At 33.4% G+C, this 20973-nt stretch overlaps 1 protein-coding gene across 1 annotated transcript in view; it reads left to right on the top strand.

Moving 5' to 3' along the window:
• Positions 1-20578, top strand: part of LOC139779089 (uncharacterized) — an 85702-nt gene extending 65124 nt beyond the window's left edge. The window contains exons 3-5 of the transcript XR_011719804.1: positions 5556-6118; positions 18112-18281; positions 20048-20578. The gene's annotated coding sequence lies outside the window, so the exon portion shown is untranslated. The remainder of the gene's footprint in view (positions 1-5555; positions 6119-18111; positions 18282-20047) is intronic.
• The last annotated feature ends 395 nt before the right edge of the window (positions 20579-20973 follow it).

Below are 20973 nucleotides of genomic sequence, written 5' to 3'. Positions count from 1 at the left end.
TGTGTGTGTGTGTGTGTGTGTGTGTGTGTGTGTGTGTGTGTGTGTGTGTGTGTGTGTGTGTGTGTGTGTGTGTGAGCAGAGATTTGCCCATACTAATTTTTATTCAAACGAGGCATTATTGTTACGATTTTGTCTTTTGTTTTCCGAATGAGTAATACAATACACTAATACAGTGACTGCAATACTGTGAAGTTTTGTAATACTGAAGTAAGTAACTTCACAGTACATTACTTCTGTAAGTAACTTCACAGTATTGCAGTCACTGTATTGTATTGCTCATTCGGAAAACAAAAGACAAAATCGTAAAAATAATGCCTCGTTTGAATAAAAATTAGTTTGCGCAAATTTCTGCTAACACACACACACACACACACACACACACACACACATACACGATAGGAAAAATTCGACCCATAACCTCCCCGTAGTGTTCATCGGGTAATACTAATGTTGGCTGTAATTGAATGCACAAAAATGTATAGGTAACTTTGATAAGCCATAACTCGGCGAAAAAAAATCGGACTTAATTTTTTTTTAATTTGCAGGGAAAAGTCCATATTTTACGATGGTTGCCATGATAGTTACGAAAAAAATTCATTCTACTCCGTAGAATGTGTCAAAGTATGCAATTTTTTGGAGACGTAACACGTCCTTACTTTTCGAAGAACGGCAGGAGGGGGGAAGGCTAAATTCAAAATCTAACAATGGTTCCTTAAAGTACAGACTTCACTCTTTAAAATGAAAAAAATCTTTTAGATATGACAATTTTTCGCGGAGTTATGCTTATTTGAAGTTGGGCAAATTTTTGACGTAAATTTTTGTTGCGATAATTTTGTTGCCCAGTGTATTTAAAATAAATTTAATTTCATGCGTGCATAATTATATTTCCATTGCAATTTGAGTTAAATATTGTATTAATTAATATATATCCAAATGTATTACACAATATACATTTAATTATTGTTTCGGAGCAAGCCGTGGAGCTGCTCCGATTGCTGGAACCGCCCAGAGCTGAGCGCGGAACGTGCGTGGCGCGATTCTTCAGAATAGCTGAAGGAACGGGTTGATTTAGACGAAGAGGCAGAGAGTACTTTTTTCACAACAGAAATGCGTAAAGGTTTTACTGAAAACAAAGAACGTATATCGCCGCTTTGCGATGATAATGATGCGGCAAACGCGCGGGGGAGGCTAGTCAGATTGACACAAATCGCGTACCGGATGGCAGTTCGGTTCACAATCGCACGATGATTCGCGGCGATGTCCGGCACACGCAGCAGCCACTCACACCCGTGTTAACGCTCCGCAGAACCGCCTGTACAATTAGCCAAAATTGAGTCTGATCTTTCGATATCGACACAGTCAGCGCGAAGACAACTGCCGGACGGAATTCACGAAGTGAACGAGACGATGAGACTCTAGCTGATTGTGAGACTTATTTCAGTTGTTCAATATTGTACGCAATGTTGACGTTATTGTGTAATTACATTTAAACGTCAAAAATAAAAATTTCCAAGTACTCCTTTTTGACATTTACTTTATGTTGTGATAATACTATAGTTATTTTATCAGATGTCTTGTAATTATCAGAAATTATTTACATGGAATTGATGTATTATTTAATAAAATACATTTTTTACCATTATAAGATTAGAATTTAGTTACTTGTATATATAATTTGCATTTTAATATCTTGATTTGCATTTGCTTTTTTTGATTATTCTTTAAATAATGTTTGAATTGAGAAATATACAATATAAAATTTGCAATTTACAGTTTGATTTATAAGTAACATTAAAAGCTGAAAAACAGAATCCTTCTGTAATAAGACTGTAATTTGAGAAAAGGCGGATTCATGTTTTTCTTGTTCTTGCAAAGTAATTTTTTGTTGGATAAGCATAATATATGACAATACCTAAACTTTTTTTTGTCGATACATCTTTTGTAACATCTGCATTAAAAAATTTTCTTCTTTGAGCAATAAATCATTATCCTCGCTAAAAATCTCTATGGATACATTATAAAATCGCTAGTAAAATCGTACACACGATTCAGAAGATGAAATTAATATTTTTTATAAAAATTGGCTAATTCTGTTTCTTCTATATTTCTCATTTGTTTTTATATAATATCTTATAGTGCATCTCTTATAATAGAGAATTTTACTTTCCTGTCAAGTCATGTACATATTTGATCATTTTATTTATTATTTAGTGGAATAGATCTTTAGTGGAAATAGAGAAAACCACTTAAAAGAAAACATCAACAATTGTACCTCACGATGATGTGAAAAGCTCTTGTCAAAACTTTAATTATTATAATATATATTATTATCACAATTATAATTATGAAACATATATAATACATTAATAATAGAAAATTTAGAATTTAATTATTTATAAAAATAAAATTTATTTAGTAATTAAGAAAAATATTTTAATAACGTCTTATAGTGGAAGGTCCTATAGTGGAAGGTACGATTCCAGCATATTTCTAATATAAGGACGCTCTTAAGGGGGGAACTTGGTTTATAGGGTCAAGATTTTCGAATTTTTTTTGCTTAATCGATAGTTAAACAATTCAAGAATATATTCCCAAAGTTTCAGAGCCCAATTCGAAGTATTTTAAAAGTTATAGAACACATAATGAGTCAGAGTCGCGCAGGTATACGAGCAGATGTTGGGTCGTTTTTCTGTTGAACTGAAGCCTATTGTCCCCTGTCGACCCTGCCGTAAAGCTGTCCGAGTCGTCAATGACACGTGTAATGCTGTGCCTCAACAGCGTCCCTATATCAGAAATATGCTGAAACCTTCGTACCTTTCACCAAATTGTTATTAAAATATTTTCCTTAATTACTAAATAAATTTTATTTTTATAGATAATTAAACACTAAATTTTCTATTATTAATGTATTATAAATGTGCAACCGTGCAAGAAGTTCAGCTAAAAAGAACAGGCTTTTATTTGCATAAATACTCCGATGGGATAGAGTGGATTTTATTCTTCAAATAGATGTAAACTTTAATATCTGATAATAAGCATATTATGCATCATAATTTGAATTAAAACATGTATCAACATATTTTTTTACACAAAATATGTTTCATCAAAAAAATTTGCGAAAGTTTTGTCTTTTTTATTATACACTCAACAGCATAATTAAAAGATCACTAAACTTCCGCAGAAATTGTTCGATCTTTGAACTTACATTTTTGTGAAAAACATCGTACAACAATCTTTATAAATACATAACATCGTACAACACCTCTATAAATTTATCTTCTTCAAAGATGTTATTACACTAAGAAGCGCGCGCGCGCGAGGTGGAAAATTCGAGAAGAATTTATATTTCAAAAATTTTGCGAAGTTAAACCACTCTAAATGGTTTAAGTTACACAAATTTTTTTACAACTGAAATTAAGATAAATTTAAAGTTTAAAGCCTGTCCTTCAAAACTGCGTATTAAAAATTGATCTGCGATTTTTTCGTCATTTTATTGCATTTTGGAAAGTAGTATGTGGAGGAAATCTTAGGGAAAAGTGCTGGGATGCACATGTTGGGTCGTTTCTTTTGTTGAAGCGACGCCTATTATCCCCTAACTGTCGTAAAGCTTGAAGGCCGAGCCGTTGATGACACCGTGCCGTACGTGTCTTAAGAGCGTCCGCGTGTGCTCCAATGCGTAATAGAATTGAACGAAGATTCTTGCTTATGCAAGATAATGTTCATCCTCATACAGCGCAAAATACCCCGTCGCTTCCTCAGGTGAAATTACATGACATCTCGACTTTCAACAAAATTTGCATAAACACTCTGATGAAATAGGGTGGATTTTATTTTTCAAATAGTTTTAATATTTAATAATAAGTGCATGTATCACAATTTAAATTAAAATATGTATCAACAAATTTTTGTACACAATATACATTTTGTCGAAAGAATTTAACATCTTTTTTGATTGTTCTTTAACAAGATAATTTTATAAAGTTTTGTCATTTTTATCGCTTTATTATCAACCAAACTTTAGAAACGGATTTATTTAAGTATTATTAAAGCGAATCTTGAAAGAGACCATAAATAATGAGCAAGATGTTACTTCTAATACTCAAATAATTAAATAATAATTTAAAAAAAATTATTAACTACAGTAATGACATCCCGATAATGTCTTTAAAAAATATAAATGTTATGTCCTGTGAATTCCACAGATTTCTTTGTTTCGTAGAAATCTTACGAAATTAATTTTTAGAATAAGAAATAAACTAAAACTGACGAAATTGTTAACGATTGCCAGCAAGCGGGCTATGATATTGACACGTTTCCTTTTTTCTATATCGCTTATTTGTTACAACAATGACATAACTCAGAAAACATAATTTTCCAAAAAAATAAGTTTGAATGCTTTATATCATTAAAATTTTTAATATTATACTTTTAAATGCGATTTTGCTGCAATAACTGATTGTAAAAAAACAAAAATGTCTAATATATATTAGCTTTTCATTAAGTGTATTGAATTTTCACCCTTCTTTTGCAAACAGTTCAAAAATAACAATTTTTGAGTTATGTTTTTGTTGTAGCAAATGAGCGATATGTTTATTTTATGTAAATAAGATAAAACCGAGAGAGAAACCTTCCAGACGACAAAATTCAAACAGTTAAAGCAGATGAGACAAAGTTTTTATCAATTTCGTCTGATCCGCGGCAACAATCTCGGCGCCGTCGTATGCCAAAGGCTTTTAGTTTCAAAGAAAATCTTAATAAAAAGGTATATCTGTCTAGACCGGCAAAAAAATATTGCCTGAGTAGTGTCTTACCGAAAAACGGAGTTTGCGACGTGAGTCTAACATTTCTGTAATCCTAATACAAAAAATGTTACTGGAACTGTCTATTTGTTCTAGACCATTAGTAAAGCCTTGTGTCCACGATACTAGGAATCGCTCCGAGATCTCGAACGGAGAAAGAATTGACCAATTTTATTTGAACAATTCGGCCAATTGACCAATGCGATTGGTTAATTCTTTCTCCGTCTCCGAGATTTCGAAGCGATTTCTAGCATCGGACACAAGGCTTTAGACACGTAGTTCTGACAAAAAAGTACATTTTTATTTCTGCGCAGTAATAAAAAATTTGTGTTAAATATAACATAAATTACATGTCCCAAACAGTCCACTCAAATTTGTGTGTTAATTTAACATAATGTGAATATGTCAAATTATGACACAAATATTATATTTCCATAATTTAACACAAAATAAAGAAAAGTTTTATGATATGTGAATGAAAATTTTATGTACAACAGACATCTGTATAATGTTAGATATAAATGAAAAGAATATTTTTTTAACAAAACTACATTATGTTAACCTTACGATTAAATATAAAATGTGTTATTTTTACATTTGATTTACTTAAATATAAATTTAACACAAAAAAAAAACAAAATAACAATCAAAATTAGTTAAACTAACACATAAGAATGTTAAATTTTTTAACACAAAAACTTTAACAAGATCCATTTTTAACAAAAATACACAAAATTTTTTACTGTGTGTTTCCAGAAAAATTCCGAAATAACCCAGAGATCCGAGTCTGTTGGCAACTTCTAACAATAAAAGAGAAAGTGCTGAATAGGGGAGAACACAATGAGGCACTGGAAGGAGCGGTAGCTCACCCCACAAAAACCGGAATGGTCAGGAACCAACTTTGAATTCACCAATGGGCAGCCGTAGACGCAGGACCAAACTTGTGTCACGTGGACAAATCCTACCAATCGAAAACCTTAGCTCGCCAAAAGCGGAAAGCACATCCATAACGAAATCCATCTCCACTCTCTCATTCTGCGCTGAGACATCCTCGGGCTCGCACGTGGAGAGTTCGCAGTGCCGGTTTATAACAAGTATATTTTCTATCTTGGATTTTGTACTTGACTTGGTGACTTATTGAAGACAAAGATCGTTTGCACGGCAACGTGAAATCCTCCATCGATTCATCTCTGGACGTCCCTCTAGCTCGGAGGAAAAATCTTCAAGATTTCTCACTTAAGAGATTGGCATATGACGGTTGCCCTGCAAAGGTTATACTGGCTATAAAATTCCACGAGGGAGAAATTCTACTACACAAGGTAAATTTTTTTTTTACATTCAATCGATTCTAATGTCTCTCGGGTGCAACGACAACGGACGAAGGCGCAAACAGCAAAACGACCGAAAATAGAAAGTTAAACGTATAAGTTTATCATTAAACTGTTTTTCCAACCAAATACTCGTAAAATACGTTACTTTGGAATTTATTGCTCGTTGTATAAGTTAACAAATTCCACCAAGAGTGTGGCGGGACGCTAGCGTCGGTCGTGAAATAAGATCTGACTATGGAGTGCATTCCGATTCCCCACCTGGGTGCTGAAAATCTAACAAAAATTTTTTTTACGTTACTTTTTAATTTATTGCTCGTTGTTAAAATTAACAAAATCCACCAAGAGTATGGCATCATGTGCTAGCGTCACAAGAGTAAAGTATGTTTAAAAAATTATTTGCTGAATTAATTTTGGTGTTACATTGATATTATTTATTGCTCTCAAAATATTTAATCCTGAATTTATTGCTCGTTGTATAAGTTAACAAATTCCACGAAGAGTGTGGCGGGATGCTAGCGTCGGTCGTGAAATAAGATCTGACTATGGAGTGCATTCCGATTCCCCACCTGGGTGCTGAAAATCTATAGTGCATATAACATATAACATACTATAGGATTTTTAGCACTCGGGTGAAGAATCTGAACGCAGCCATGAATACCGGCCTAAATGTAACCGGCAAGTTGCGCACTCTGCAGTATCGATCAATACTAACATAAGAACGATACTTCATCTTCGTTCGAATCTCTTTACTTGCCTGCGCCAAGTCGAAAAGCGAACACGTGTAACGGTTCGGCGAGAAGTAAAATTATCGGCTAAAATCGGCGCAATCGACGTTTATTTTTTAAACTGTTTTGGAGTAAACTATTCACTAAATTTATACGAACACTGCTAGAACTATATTTTTTATTTTTGTGTGAAACGTGACTCAATAAAGTGTTCATTTTTCTCGTTCACTTTATCACGTGGCGCACGCTTATTCCAGTGAAATCCATATATCTCAACAGAAAGAACATAAAAATAACATGAGGTGGACTTCTAAATCAGGTAATAGCAATAAAGAAACCGATGCAACGAATTTATATACATTCAAATTAACGCTGAACAGACTTATACGTCATGTATAAAATCAATTTAAGCGCTATTTTTTTGTCTCAATTACGGAAAATTATAGATATTATCTTTTCAACTCCAAAGTCTACTGAGACAAATTTATTAATAGAAAGAATATTTTATTGCAATGTTATTTTTTTTTAACTCGGCATCAATTTGTAGATCGACGTAACATTCAACACCGAAAACATACGTCAAAGCTTTAAGCATTTATTGTGCATAGTGTCCTTATTTAAGGAGCGCCTATTTCTTCGCAGTTTTTCTATGTTTTTATTTATTTCACAATTGATTTGTGTAGTAACATATTTGATATCGTTATGTTTCTAATTGTAAGACTTGTACATACGAACATAAACAACATGTAATATGTAATTATGAAAAATATGTAATTATTTTTCCGTTTTTTTTTTGCTCTACCGCTGATAAAACTAAATGCATTTATCATTTCTAAAATAAAATTTTATTACCAGCGGAATTTCATACTTTGCAAGATTCTCTTGTATAAGAATTATAAAAAATTATTTATATTTAACTTATATTTGTGGTATATTTATATATTGTTAAAAGGATCGAACATATTTTCGATGCAATCGGGCCGCGAGGCTGACTGCTACGTGCCTGCTGTCAGTCTCATAGCACGGATTCGATCCGCACGGCGGCGTTAGAGTTCCTCTAGTAAGAGTTAGGACACCCCGGTCTGACTCCTGATTGGTTCCGCCATTAATGGGGAAGACGTTAGTGGGAGTGAGACAAAGCTGTAAGTGGGAGTGAGACAAAGACCCATGAAAAGTACGAGTGGGGAGGCTGTCTCTCTCGATCGTTCGCATAATTCCCCATTAATGGCGGACGGTGTCCTAACTCTTACTAGAGGAACTCTAGGCGGCGTTGTCGATCACGCCGCCCTAGTGTTCCTCCAGGGCTGCGTTCGAAAACGTCACCCGAGTGCACACGAGTATACTCCCTTCTCTCTCTATCTCAGCGAGTTAGAAGGAGAAGGGAGTATACCCGTGTGTACCCGGGTGACGTTTCCGAACGCAGCCCAGGGAGTGATCGGAATAACCGTCGCCATTTTTGTTTCAAAACCGGAAGTGGTATGTTCAGCGGCAAAACTCAAACGTGTTTCAATGCAAATGTGTATATTTTATATAATTAGACATGACAGACGCGCGCTACGCGCGTGCTATTTAGCTTTAATTATACAATTCCTATTACATTATACTATTAACCAATTGATACACAAACTGTCAAAATAAGTGATGATAGATGTTTACGAAGTAAGTGCAATGAAAAACCAATCAGCATCGCGGAAAAATGTCAACAATGAAACCTTACATGGCATTTTTATGAGTGGATTATTCTTATATAATGAGAAAAATAAAATATTTAATATTTAAATACCGAAAATGTTGTACAGTAATTCTTACAATTATAGTTTATTTACACAAATAATGAAATATAAACAAATTCTTTATATATATTTTACTTTGTGAGTTTAAAAACATGTATATTTCTTTTATTATTGGTTTAGAATTGTAAAAAGTCTTTGGTTAAGTTAGAGTACAATAAGCATATATATATATATACACACACATACATATATACATATATATGTATATGTATATGTACATTTATATAAAATAGAAAATATTTACATAAAATTGTAGTATTAAAAGTACATTTCAGTTAGGAATAATAAGGAAGTTTATAAAAAGTAAGTTAAAAAGAGAAAATTTGTTAAGATAAAAATTGATATTTTATTGATCATATAATGTTGCACAGATAAGGCTTTATTGGAAATTCACGAATAGTAGAGAAGCGGGCTAAATGAGAGCCAGACGTGGTAATTGGTGCGCAAGAGTTCCTTTCGTAAAAAATATATATTGATGATAAAAAACAGATGTAACTTAAAAGAATAAATATATAAATGCAAAAATGTTTAAAAATGTGTATATGAAAAGTGTTTAAAAGCTGCCGAATCGTGTAAAATTAATTTGTGTATAATAAATGTATTAAAAAAATATTGTAAAACTTGATCATTGTCACATTTTCGATTTATAATATTTTAAATTTATTTTTTAATGCTGGATTGCATCTGAAACAAAATAAATGCACGTTAATTTATTTTCTACTTTTCAAAACAAATATAGCGTAATATAAATGACTTATAATGCATACATTTTTTGAAAGAATGTATCCTAAAATTGCCAATTATTGTATTTCTATGAAAACAAAGTATAAAAGAGAACGAAACCAAATAAAAGCAAAGAATAAAAGATATTTTATTTGACATATTCATGCATTGCTACACTTTTACTGGCATAAGTTACACTCTTATTCAATTTTAATTTCGTTGAACGGGTCTTCAGTCTAAACGCATGATAACGAAGAATAATTTTTCTTTTCAGATTGTGGCATTCGGGTAATGAAAATGCAATTTCTTCGTATTTAGTGACAAAAAAACTTTTCAAATTAGTTTTTTGCAAATGCACTTGCTTATAGAACATTCGGAAAATTCTTTCCATTTGGATGAAAAATTTAAATGTTTTAATGTTTACAAAAAAGTAGCATTTTCGTTTTTTGGTTTTGATTCTGCTTAATAAATTATAAGAGTGATTAATCATTGTATTCGATTTAGTAGCATTTATACATACATCGCAAACCTTTTGATTTTTATGAATATTTGCTACGATATATCCAGCTATGTGATATAAAACATTTAATTCAGTCTGGCTTATAAAAATACGTTGATTAGAAATAAGTGGCTCAAAACTACTAGTATTACTTGTTAAAAAATGCGAGTTAACAGAGCGATTTTTTAATAGGGTATCTAAAAACTCCGATAAGAATTGACGATCGTCTTCGTAATAATTACTTTTACAAATTGGCTTCATAAATTGTGAAATAGTTATAAGTTTCAAATTATTTTTGAATTGCAGAGCGTTTGGAATAACATTTTTTAGTCTAATTATCGAAAACAAATTTTCTAAACAGTCTTGTGTTAATCGTGATGCTAAAAAGAAAGTAAAGCCATTACTTAATAAATCTTTTGATAATTCAATAACCGTTTTTGTAGATATTATTAACGCAGTTTGAAACGGTTTCCACCTACCATCATTGCCTACTTTCATACATGTGAAAAGTTCAATAGCCTCTTCAAGAAATTCAATTGCTTCATTATACTTTTCAGGCTTTTCATGACTTAAAGCTATTCCAATATCCCTACTGCTCATGATATATGAAACCATCGTGCCATAAAATCTACGAACCACGCAGTTGTTAATCGCTCATCACTATAATTGCCATTTACCAAGTATTGTAATCCTAAACTTATTTCTTCGCAAAAAACTCTGGTTGCATTGCTAACTCGCATTTTTAGGAAGTGATTGCTAGTATCTAAATATTCTTCACGTAGCTTGGGTGCTAACTTTAAATCGATATTTTTATCTTCGTTAAGTACGTCTTTTAAATGTTCACAATTAGCTACATTTGAAGGTAAAGAATATTTTTCGCAAAACTTATTAGGAATAGTAATAATTTTGTTATTTAAAAATCCCGCTTTTGTATTTTTAAAAGCATGTGGTGAATCCGCGTAAAAATACAATTTCCTTTCCTTATCGAACGGATGCTTACACCAATTAATTATTTGTGAATGTCGCGAAGCATTAATGCCGTACGCTCTCCACATAGCTTGGTTAGCTGGGCCCATGTCCGAGGTGATTGCGTGGACGCGCAATCCAATTTCTTCGGCTTTTGTAATAATTCCATCAATCACAGGTTTTAAATTTGCACCTTTTACAGAATCGCCCGTAAGATCGTATCTCACTACTTGTTTCCACCTCGCACCAAGCCCAGCTAACATTATAACTAATGCGTGAGTTGCCGTTGCAGTATGATCGTGCCCGACTAGAGTTACATTGCCAACGTACATATTCGTTGGTGTATCGTAAAACCTTCCTGGTGTAATACTCATTTTGTCGAGAACTATCATACAGTCTTTGTACAAATCTTTTTCAAAGTGAGCAATTTTAATTTTTAAAAATTCGAATACTTCTGTAATTACCTCACCACTAAAAAATTTTAAATTTTCCAATTTTTTTGTTAGTGTTCTAATACAAGGGAAAGGAAGTTTTTGTCGTAAAATTTCTTCATAACCTGCTGTGCCACATGCAAATCTTAATTTGTAAGCATTCATCAAAGTTTCGTTGCACCAACGAGGCATTCTTTTATATTCTCGAGTTAATAAATTAATTTGATCTTTATTTAGAATGCGAGATAAACTTTTCTTTAATTTGTTTGAACGTACTTCCTGTTGTAATTTTTTATTCCGTTTATTGGCTGCAATAAGATTTTTTTTCAAAGCTATCCTAGATTTTTCCGATTTTTCATACAACTTCTCTAATCTACTCAATCGTTGTTCAAGTGTTTCTTTGAAAGGCGTTTCTTTGAAGTTAGGTTTTTCCTTCAGTTCTTCAATACTTCCTTCAGTTTCAATCTGAATTTCTTCCTGCGAATCGTTGTGAACATCACCTGCACATAAATTTTTTTAAATAGAAAACTGACATTTGGTCGCAAAAAAAATTAAATACTGGTTTAAAGAAAAGCCCTACTAAAAATAATAAATATTTATTTTTAGCTTAAAAGTTCGAATTTTCAACTAATTTATGATAAAAATGATAATTTAAGTATTGTATTTCATTATTTATACAAAAAGCGATATATTTATTATATTTAAAATAGTTCTGAACACACTTTGGATTTTCTTCGATGAATGACTTCTTCGAAGAATTGAATTTGAATGTAAAATATATTATAAACATTAAAAAATTAAAAATTTTAACATATAATTCTTTACTTTCTTAAAAAATGTTTTTATATTACCACTAATAAATACTGTAATGTAATGAGATCTTACCATTATTTATGGGTATTTCTTCCTGTGCTTCTTGCGATGTATGTGGCAATGTATCTTGGAATATATCAATATTCCTTGGTTCATCTTCTTCTTGTACAGATGTATTTACTGGTATCAGACAATCACCAAAAACAATTGGAACTGCTGTAGATTTCAAGCGGCGTTTACCTCCCTGTGTTTTTTCCCACATCTCGTCTGAGAAATGAATCTGACAAAAATATTGAGTAATTTAATTAGAAAAATAAGGAATAACAATGAAATATAATTATTTTGTGTATTAAAATTTTGTTATTTTTGTTAATTCTATTTAGTCCTAAAAATAGTAAGTAATAGTTAATAGTAAAAATGATAAGTAATAGTTAATACTTATAGTAATCTTTTTTATAAAAAATGCAAAGAACATTAACTTTTAAATAAGCAAAATTTATTTTAAAACTTTTCCTTATCATTAATATCCATTTCCACCAATGCAGATTAACTTTGATTTTGGCTTAACTTACCTTTTATCTTTCTCTAATTTTAAGAACTAGAAAAAGATGAAAAATAAGTTAAACCGTGATTAAAGTTAATCTATATTGGTAGAAATGGACATAAGTCAAATAAATATATTATGTTTGTACTTACTGAACACAATGTCGAACTCACTCCAGGAATCCAGTCTGCACGGTTAACATTAGCAATCCACAGTTTTCTTCTTTTCTCTTCTCGTGGGAATCTACACATTTGGAAGTTTTTGCTCGATGAGTTCGTACAATAATCTGCACTGCAACCTGTCATTTTTCTTTTTCTGTAAATAAAATTTACGTATTTATAAATAATTGCATAGGTTATGTGATGTTAAGCTACATGCAAATTATGACTGTAGTTGTTTTTTTCCTTTACATTTTTTCAATAAAGCATTAGAGCCTCCGCACAATACTATTGTATGGTAGCGTAGCGTAAAGTAACGTGGGTCAACGGCATCAACGCACAAGAAACGTATCAGTTACGACGTTATATGCTTACCTAATAGATGCCTCGGGTCGAGATCGATTCTTTCACGCATTCACTCACTTAAAGTCACTCACTTAAAGTAAAAATAGTCGTAGAAATGAGGAACAGCGGCGAAGAAAACCACGCAATCACGTATTCTCGCACGTATTACGCCATTACTGATCGCAGCCCAGAGCCCAGTCTGTATAGCTGTATCTCTCTTACTCGCTCGCTCTTTCTCTCTCTGTTTCCGGTTTTGAAACAAATAGCCGCCGACCAATAGAAAACGATACCGCTTATTCCGATCACTCCCTGCACGGAAAAAATTTTGGGGCAGTTGCTGACGCAATTGCGATTGTTGCAGCGCAAACCGGAGATGAGTTTCGCGTTCACGATTTGAAACACATGCTCTCTTTTTTTGGGACAGCTGCTCTCCCAAACTGCGACGACTGCGATCTGAAAGCGTTGGTAATGCAGATACTTTCGTACAAGAGGCAGCACTGGGACAGTTACTCGCCCAAATTCGAGTCGGCAGTCCACTCAACTGTGATGTGAGAGCAGCTTTACCATGCAAAGTGCAGCAGGCCCCTCATAATTTTTTCCGTGTGGAGGATCACTACGCCGCCCCGCGTGGTCGATCACGCGTCGATGCTGCCCCACGCACAGGTGCGCGCATGCCGGCATTGTCGAGAATCGGAGCACGGCGCAACTCCAGACGCGCAGTGTCTTTGTTCGCGAAAATTGTGCCCACAGCGCAACTCCGTTAATCGTCGCATCAATCAGAGAGCGTCGCGTTCCGGATCTCTGCCCCGTTTCCGTTTCTCGCGAACCCTCCCGGCGGAAGAGAACGACCTCGAGACAGACTCGTTTCACACGTCTTCAAATCAAGTGATTTCGGCATAATGGCAAACATTCTGTGTGCGTGGTTTCTCCACCGATTCATGCGCGGCATCGCCGCCCAATCATTTCAGCAAAGTGCGTGAGTGTCAAGGGACTCCACATTCTTTAAGTCGCGATAGTGACGATTCGCGCGTGCTCACCCGCTCAAACGCGGGATAAGTACGACAGATTTTGAGTCGCTACAGGCGCTAAAACGCAATCTACGAGAGTGACCATCATGCTCACTAAGTGAGCTCGTCTCCGATCACTGTCATCGTGTCGCGTTCGCGCTCGTCGGCTGCCTCGCGGACAAGATCTCCTCCGTTCGACCGCAAGATTTCCGTCGTAAGGGCATCAAGTCGATGCTCGGCAAGATCTCCGTCTCGCGTTTGCGGCAGACAACCGACGACTCACGATTTCCGAGCGATTCGAACTACGACAGTGTCCGTGAAATTCACAACGAGTTTCCGGTGCAATTCAATACCGGTTGCTGACGTCGTTCTCTCATCCGCAGCCCTCCCTTAGGAAAATTTACTTAAAAAAACTTAAAATAAACTAGAAAGTTTACCAAAGAAATTACTATTGATAAACTATTGATAAACTAGAAGTGATTTCGAACCAAACTTTAAGTATTTCTATAATATACTTTAAAGGTTACTTTAAGTTAACTCATGCAATTACTATTAATCACCCCAAAAAAAATATTCTGTCATTTAGTGGCTCCCGCTTGATTTTAGAGGATTTTCCTCTGAAATACGGTCTCAAGAAGATATTTTAAAATCTAGAGGAATATCCTCTAACCATGAGACACTAGACTTAAGATTACAGTCCTCTTAATACTAGAGGACACTGATTTCCGATATTCACCTGGAATAAAAAAAAATTATTTATTTCGAAATTTTATTACTATTTTATAACTAAATTTGTTTCTTAAGATGCAGTCTATGATTATAAATATTTTCTCGTATTTGAAAAACACACTTACCTTGGTGGGATTCGAACTCGGGACCTCTGGATCGCGAGCCAACTGCCTTACGTGGTAGACTACTTCTTAATTTGATGTAAGTGTTATATATAGTCTACATATGTCATAACCAGCGCTAATATATAATTTTCCAAAAATCATCTTAAGAAACAAATTCAGTTTAAAAAGAGTAATAAAATTTTGAATTGGATATATGATATAATATTTCTTAATGTCTCGTGTGGTGCAAGTGTGGTGAAAAAGGGAACTTGTCTTTTTAAGTATACTGTTGAAACAACACGCATAAGTTAAAATCAGCTTTAAGTATTACCTTTATAAAAAGTAAAGTTAAAGTATATTTATAAGTATTACGTTTGTTAAAAGTAAATTTAAAGTATATTTGCGACTTGCTTATAAAGTTTTTATTGAGGTTAATAACTTAAAGAAAACTTTACGCTCGGCTGTCAGTATACTATTAGTCTACTATTATACTCTTAGTATACTATTATTACGGCTAGTATACTTTATAATACTTTATAATACTTTAAGTAACTTTAAAAAACTTTAAGTAAATTTTCCTAAGGGCTCCCCTCTCTCTAAAAGAGAATCAGTGTATTTTCACTGGGAAACAGTAAATAGTCATTGATTGAAGCAGTTATAAGTATACCACTGAGAATCAGTGACATTTCACTGAAAGAATTAGTTATTAATATTGACTGTTTCAATCAGTAATATTGGACTACTAGAAACAGTGACTTGGAGCAGCAAAATCAGTAATGTCAGCTGATTAAATCAGTAATATGGACTGTTTTACTCAGTAATATTGGACTACTGGAAACAGTGACTTTGAACAGCAAAATCAGTAATGCAAGCTGATTAAATCAGTAAATGTCCCAGCAAACAGTAACAAAGAGTAATAACCTTAATACATGTTATAATTTTCTATTCAACAATGTAACTGTTACGTACAATATGTTTTGTAGTTTACAATTATATTGTTGAATAGGAAATTATAATATTGAGGTTATGTTACTGTTAGTTGGAATTTTCTAGATGTTATGTTGTACAAGGAAAAGGAAAAAGTGGTAGGGGTTGATATTAATACATTTTGATATTAAAACAATAAAATTCGTATATTTATTGATTTAATATAATTTATTTATTGTGGCGATTTTGTAAATGCAATTTTTAGACACCTTAAAATAATTTAAAAAATATGTATATATAATATAGTTTGTTTTATATAATCTTATTTCCAACGATTACCGAGATTAATAATCTTATTCTGTTTGATGTTCAGTTCTCTGGTTCAATACGCCGTGGTTTATGCTGAAAATGAAAAGGGAGAAACAGTTTCTAGTTTATCGCGATTTACTATGGGCCCGTTGGGCCACCGTCTCCGCCCCGTTGGCAAACTATAATCTAGCCCCGTTGGGCCTCTGTCTTTGCCCCGTTGGCAAACTATAACCTCGCCCCGTTGGGCCACCGTACTCGTCAGTACCCGCGGTAAATGAACTACGGCTCAAGAAGCTTCCGTACTTACTTTTAACCTCTCCTTTTTCGCAAGCACGCTTAGCTCAGTACCGCAGCTTCTCTCGTTTTTCGTAATGTACACTTAACACCGCTTCGTCCTTCGTCACGTATACTTCGCTCTCGTCTTCTGTTTCACACATCACAACCCTATTCCGCTTCCTCGCACCATCAATCAGCATTACCAACAGATAACTGATTTTACAGTGACATCTTACTTTCACTGACCATAATCAGTGAGATATAAGATAAAGGAACAAAAAGTAAACGTTTCTACTGAAGTTCAGTGAAATACTCACTGATTCTCAGTGAAATCCTATTTTACTGTTTCAATTAGTGATATTTTCACTGATTCTACTTTAGAGAGCTCGTTTCGCGCTCTTTCTGAATGGTGCCGGCATAAATCGCGCTCCGCGAAATCTCCGGCCGAGCACGAAACAAAATGCATCTATCATTTCTAAAATAAAATTTTATTACCAGCGGAATTTCATACTTTGCAAGATTCTCTTGTATAAGAATTTTAAAAATTTATTTTTATTTAACTTATATTTGTGGTATATATATATATTTTTTTATTTATATATATTAGATCTTTTCGTTAAAAAGCAGCAAAAATTTCTTCTATATTGGATCTGTTATTTTGTATTTTGAAATTTTGACTGCAGATTTAAAATAGAAGTCTATAAAACTTAAAAAAACAATTTTATATTTCAATAATAAACCATAGTTAATTTTGTTCAATTTTGCTGCCATATATTAAGTGCACAATTTTAATTTATTAAACTATTTCAGATTTGCAATTAGCAACCCCAAAAACCTTTATATACTAAAATTTAGCTAAATATGTTTAACAGAAAAATTTATGCAACAAAGGGTTAAATAGGTTTTTGCAAGTTTTTCCCATATCGCTATTCTGGAATTAAGGAGGTTCGGTTGCTTCATCGGGGGGAGTAGTGGGACGCGGGGGTTCTGGCAACAGCGCACTAACGTTTGAAGTAGTGGGAATGAAGGGGATTGCTCTGATTGGTCGCCGCGTGTATAGTGCGTGAAGCTGCTCACGATCGTGGCAGTCTAGCAGACGAAAAATCAAGCAATTTATGCTTTAATAATTAATTTTTCTACGAAATGTGCGGTAACCTTCCCCTTTCTTTCGCTCATTTATTTGTAAATTATTAAGTTACATGTGCATATTTTTTTCCCTATCATTTGCATTTTTTCTTGCACTTATTTCATTCTGAAGGTATGCAATATGTCATTTCCCATAAGAACCTATGTTAAAAATGCAGCCAGTTTCATGAAATTTTAATATGTTGTTCTGGAATGCAAAATAGAATTATTTGAATTTTTTGAGAATTTTTCACCGTCCCGTTTTGAAAAAAATCTACTCCAAAAATTGTACTTTTTAAATTTTTGGAGTAGATTGTTTTCAAAACGGGACGGTGAAAAATTCCCAAAAAATTCACATAATTCTATTTTGCATTCTAGAACAACATATTAAAATTTCATGAAACTGGCTGCATTTTTCTGTAGCGACGGAACCTCCTTAATCGTTGATCCAATATCAGTTATTCAAGTATATAGTTTGCATTTTTACATGTTAATCAATAATTGCAGATAGAAGGCTTGATCCTGGGAACTGCACGAAGGATAGTTTATCTATTCCGGAGCCAAAAACCGCCAAGTGCCAAGTATTCGAGAATTTCTGCGAAGTTACAAGGCGAAGTTACAAGGCTTCAGAGCGATGCAGAGCAAATCAAAGGAACTTTCAAAGATTTCAACAAGTAGTAAGTCTTATAAATTTCTTCTATTTTTTTTCTCTTTATTAAAGTAGGGCATCGAACTCTCGAATATCTGGACATTATTCGTCACTTATATCATCTTCTTTCTTTATTTCTATCCTCTACGATTTCCAACTTTTTTCCTTACTGCTATCACGGGTTAACTTACAAGTAACACTATCCAAGTGTCACTCGCCGATTTTTTTTAAACATGTGCACACATGTAGAACTTCGAAAAATATTTGTGTCGTGTCTTTTTATTTGTGCTCATAAAGCGTTTTAAGAGTAGAAACTATACTCGAAATATTGACTTTTCAACCTTGTGTATAACAACCCTTTAGACCATGTACGTTATCTTGAATGGTTTTTGCACCAGAATACTATCTCTATAAGGAGTTTTCAGGGTCGTTGATTAGGAATTCTTTTATTAGTCACGTGATGCCATTAGAATCAGTTATTTTCGAGTCCTTAATTCGCTACACTCCGGTTCGTGAGACCGCTCGACTTTATCGCGTTGTCATTTTCATTCTAATTAATATTTTTAAACTTGTATTGTAGAAATTGAAAATACAGACTTTGAATAAGATGTTTATGATAATATCATGTCAAGAAAATGATTTGAATTTAAGCTGAACTTATTATAAGGAAACTAGAAAATTATGTTAATTATTATGTGACAACTAGAAAACCGAAAATCGTTCAGCGATCCACTGGACCGGAGTGTGGCGAGCTAGAGTTAAGACATGTGTTATTATACATGCGATTACTTTGAAAAAAAATTCTAAAGAAAATTAAAAAATTGTAAAATAAGAAATTGTAAAATAAAAATTGTAAAATAAAAAAAGAATAGTTTTGCTCGTCACCTCCACGTTGATTCATCCTGGGTTCGGCAAAGAACGGGAGTTTAAACTTTGTTCACGAAATACGTATCACGATTCCAATGGCATCACGTGACCAATAAAAGAATTCCTAATTAACGACCCTGAAAACTTCTAGAGATAGTATTCTGGTGCAAAAACCGTTCAAGATAATGTACATGGCCTAAAGGGTTGTTATACATAAGGTTGAAAATATCAATATTTTGAGTATAGTGTCTACTCTTAAAACGCTTTATGAGCACAAATAAAAAAAACACGACACAAATATTTTTCCATGTTTTACATGGGTGCACAGTTTCAAAAAAATCGGCGAGTGACACTTGGGTAGTGTTACTTAATTGTTAGTAAATCAACGATTAGATCCGTAGCATTCTCAATTAACTCAAATAACTCAAATCTGGGCACGATTATGATAACTTTGGCCTCTTGATTTAATATTTTCTGGTAGTATTTTTTACGCTAAACAAAAAATTATATAGATTTTATAAGGCTAACTGTTCTAGTTTTCAAGATATACGGTTTTGAAGTTAAAAATAAATAATATGAGTTTTTAAATAATACTTTGATTGTGTGTATAGACAGTACACATATAGGCTACCGCCCCTCTCCCGCAGATAGGGTGAATCTTGGTTCGCGTAGAAAGTTGAAAACAGAACCGTTATACAATGATAGATTTCGGATTCGGATGAGAAACCTCGGAAAATTTTTTTACTACTTTTCTCATATTCCTCGCCAAAAATCCCTCCGAAAACCACTATATAACATTTCAAGGGGCCAAAGGTAGTTATCGTAATCATTCTCAAATCTATTGATACACGCCCATAAGAGATAGAGAGAAAATTGACTCCGAACTGTTTAAATCAATCAATAACGAAATAAATTTTATATATATAGTGGACCCGAGAATTCCAGCCGATTTCTTATATAAAAAGCGAAAGTCCCGATCGGCCGCCAAGCACAGCCGGAATCGACGAAACAAGCTAGCACGTAAAGCACGCGAGCTTTTAGATCTCAAATACCGCGAATGTTTAAACACCTTAAGTAATCTGCGAGTTACCAACCCATTTTCTTCTTCTCTTGACAGAGTGAATCCGTCTAAACTTGATCAATCATTTCCCTCAATTCCCCCCTCCCATTTATCAGTCACTCCGAAAACGAATCTCTCATTCCCTCTTCAATCTCTTCTTCAGATTTCCCCCTAGAATCTAAGAATAGATGTAGGAATAATATTTTTATAAAAATGCATGTGTAGGTAGAATGAACAAAATGTTATATTTTACTTATAATTAAGTTATATCGAAATTATGTGTGCTATATTAAGGGGGAATATACACCTAGAAACGAAAAAGAAAGTAATTTTCGGGAATTTTTTTCAGGGGAACTATTGGAATTATCGGGTCGGGGTTTTTTGTAGTTAAAAATATACACTTTCAAGAATGTTTAAAATTTTTTTTATTAAAAAATGTTACAAATTCACGGAGTACTAGAGTCGTCTACGGAGTGCCGTAAAAAAATGTTTCAAAACGGTACCCAACGGCGATTCGTCAAAAATCATCTAAAACAAAAAATCAAACAGGAAATGAAAATAGATACTATTATCTTTGAAGTGTCATAGTTGTTTTTTTACCCAAAAAACAAAAACTAAGAATTGAAAAAAAAATTTTATGACATGCGATAGATAATTATGTATACAATAACCACGAGAAATTCCAAGTCCATTGGGTCAGTGGTTTTCGAGATATTTTGGGTACCAGTTTAAAAAACGTTGTTTTGAGAAAAACGCGTTTGAAAATGTTTTGATGGATAAATTATGAAATTTG

The sequence above is a fragment of the Temnothorax nylanderi genome, unplaced genomic scaffold, assembly GCF_030848795.1.
Source record: "Temnothorax nylanderi isolate EJ_2023f unplaced genomic scaffold, tnyl_v1.0 TNYL_tig0209_pilon, whole genome shotgun sequence".
NCBI classification, from domain to species: domain Eukaryota; kingdom Metazoa; phylum Arthropoda; class Insecta; order Hymenoptera; family Formicidae; genus Temnothorax; species Temnothorax nylanderi.
The sequence above is the reverse complement of the archived record's forward strand: the minus strand, read 5'-3'. Positions and strand labels throughout refer to the sequence as shown.